Genomic DNA, 3263 nt, shown 5'->3' on the forward strand with positions numbered 1-3263 from the left:
TGGTGGTGGGGCAGCCAGTGGGAAATACAGGGTCTAGGGGTTAGTAATGTTATCTAGTTGCACCGTCATTGGCACATTGTTCTGTGACTCATGGCGGCACTACGTCACCACATAATCTACAGGGACAGCTCAAAAATCCAAGCCCCTTGGGTGCTGCCGTAGATTTACATTTACACAAGTGCCCATCCAAGAAAGCTCAAGGTCATTGGCCACAGATAAAATGACATCAAATCACGTTATATCTACCATAGCTTTGATTGGACTGATCATGTTAACCTCATACTTTCAACATCTTAGCTAGCAAGCTAGACAAGCAGCCATCATCATGAATAAAGTCGACAATCTACTGGCAAATCCATTTCAATCCTTGTCATAATGAAGATAGATAAAACGGAGCTCATCGGCCAATACAAAACAAGTTGGAAATCGCAAATTCAACAATGAGTGGTTTGGAAGGAATCAGTGTCTAACTGTAAGCATTGAAAAGCAATTACCAAGCTGCTATTCATTGAAGAGGGTGTGTGGTCCAATTCTGGGTTTAAGGGTCTCTTTTCCAAGCTTAAAAGGATAAACACACACGCAACACCATGGGCCAGAAAATGTTGAATACGTTTATTTATTTTAAATTAGGGGGTAGATCAGCTTTAATACTGCAGATAGATTGTAGCTTCCATCAATGTAATTGTCTGCATCTCCTCCAATCCCCCATATATAATATATATACACACTGTATACAGTCGGTGGTGGAAAAAGTACCCAATTGTCATTCTTGAGTAAAAGTAATGTAACGGCTCTCGTTGGTAGAAGGAAGAGTGGACCAAAGCGCAGCGTGGAAAGTGTTCATGATAATTTATTCAAAAACACTTAACTTCTTCGAGATAGGGGGCGCTCTTTTAATTTTTGGACGTTCCCGTTTTAAACAAGATATTTTGTCACGAAAAGATGCTCGACTATGCATGTAATTGACAGCTTTGGAAAGAAAAAACTCTGACATTTCCAAAACTGCAAAGATATTATCTGTGAGTGCCCCAGAACTAATGCTACAGGCAAAACCAAGATGAAGTTTCATACAGGAAATGCCCCAGATTCTGAAGGCGCTGTGTTCCAATGTCTCCTTATATGGCTGTGAATGCGCCAGGAATGAGCCTGCCCTTTGTGTCGTTTCTCCAAGGTGTCTGCAGCATTGTGACGTATTTGTAGGCATATCATTGGAAGATTGACCATAAGAGACTACATTTACCAGGTGTCTGCCCGGTGTCCTGTGTCGAAATTATTGCGTAATCTTTAGGTCCATGCGCCGTTCCATTTCTTCAGAAGAGAAAGTCAACTGCCACAATGGATTTATCATCGATAGATATGTGAAAAACACCTTGAGGATTGATTCTAAACATCGGTTTGCCATGTTTCTGTCGATATTATGGAGTTAATTTGGAAAAAAGTTCGCGTTTTAATGACTTAATTTTCGTTTTTTTTCTTACCCAAACGTGATGAAGAAAACGGAGCGATTTGTCAACACAAATAATATTTTTGTAAAAACTGAACATTTGCTATCTAACTGAGAGTCTCCTCATTGAAAACATCCGAAGTTCTTCAAAGGTAAATTATTTTGTTTGAACGCTTTTCTGTTTTTTGTGAAAATGTTGCCTGCTGAATGCTAATGCTAAATGCTACGCTAGCTATCAATACTGTTACACAAATGCTTGTTTTGCTATGGTTGAGAAGCATATTTTGAAAATCTGAGATGACAGTGTTGTTAACAAAAATCTAAGCTTGAGAGCTAGCATATTGATTTCATTTCATTTGCGATTTTCATGAATAGTTAACGTTCTTCAAAGCGTTATGGTAATGAGCTTGAGGCTGTATTTACGATCCCAGGATTGTTAACCGGGATGGCTTTCATTTGCGATTTTCGAATAGTTAACGTGCGTTATGGTAACAGGTTAAACAAAAAATAACAAACGAAAGCGCACAGTTCTGTTAGGTACAGACACTAAACAGAAAACAAGATCCCACAAAACCCAAAAGGAAAATGACAACTTATATGTGATCCCCAATCAGAGACAACGATAGACAGCTGCCTCTGATTGGGAAACACACACACAAACACACACGCACACACACACACACACACACACACACACACACACACACACACACACACACACACACACACACACACGGCCAAAAACAAAGAAATAGAAATCATAGATTTTCCCACCCGAGTCACACCCTGACCTAACCAAACATAGAACTCTAAGGAACTCTAAGGTCAGGGCGTGACAAGCAAGTTACCTTAAAAGAAAATGACCCAAGTAAAAGTCACACAGTAAAATAGTACCTGAGTAAAAGTCTAAAAGACTTTGGTTTTAAATGTACTTAAGTAACAATATTAAATATAATCGCTGAAATAATATAAATTAGTATCAAAAGTAAAAGTATAATTTTAAAAAATTATTTCAAAATCCTTATATTAAGTAAATCAGACGCCACCATTTTCATGTTTTTTTTATTTGCTTACGGATAGCCAGGGGCACACTCCAACACTGAAACATAATTTACAAACAAATCATTTGTGTTTAGTGAGTCTGCTAGATCAGAGGCAGTAAGTATGACCAGGAATGTTCCTTTGATAAGTGTGTGAATTGGACCATTTCCTGTCCTGCTAAGCATTCAAGATGTAACGAGTAGTTTTGGGGGTCAGGGAAATTGAAAAGAGTCAAAAGTACATCATTTTCTTTAGGAATGTAGTAAAGTAAAAGTAAAAGTTGTCAAAAATATAAATAGTAAAGTACAGATACCCGAAAAAACGACTTAAATACTACTTTAAAGTATGCTTCCTTAAGTACATTACACCACTGTAAACAGTACCAGTCAAAAGTTTGGACACACCTACTCAATCCAGGGTTTTCCTTTATTTGTACTATTTTCTACATTGTAGAATAATAGTGAAGATATCGAAACTATGAAATAACATATGGAATCATGTAGTAATCAAAAAGTGTGAAACAATGAGATGAGATTCTTCAAAGTAGCTGCCCTTTGACTTGACGGCAGTCTTGCACACTCTTGGCATTCTCTCAAACCAGCTTCACGAGGTAGTCCTGGAATGCATTTCAATTAAACGGTGTGCCTTGTTCAAAGTTAATTTGTGGAATTAATTTCCTTCTTAATGCGTTTAAGCCAATCAGTTGTGTTGTGAGAAGGTAGGGGTGGTATACAGAAGATAGCCCTATTTGGTAAAAAACCAACTCCATATTTTGGCG

Source organism: Oncorhynchus nerka, linkage group LG4 (genome assembly GCF_034236695.1).
Source record: "Oncorhynchus nerka isolate Pitt River linkage group LG4, Oner_Uvic_2.0, whole genome shotgun sequence".
NCBI lineage: Eukaryota > Metazoa > Chordata > Actinopteri > Salmoniformes > Salmonidae > Oncorhynchus > Oncorhynchus nerka.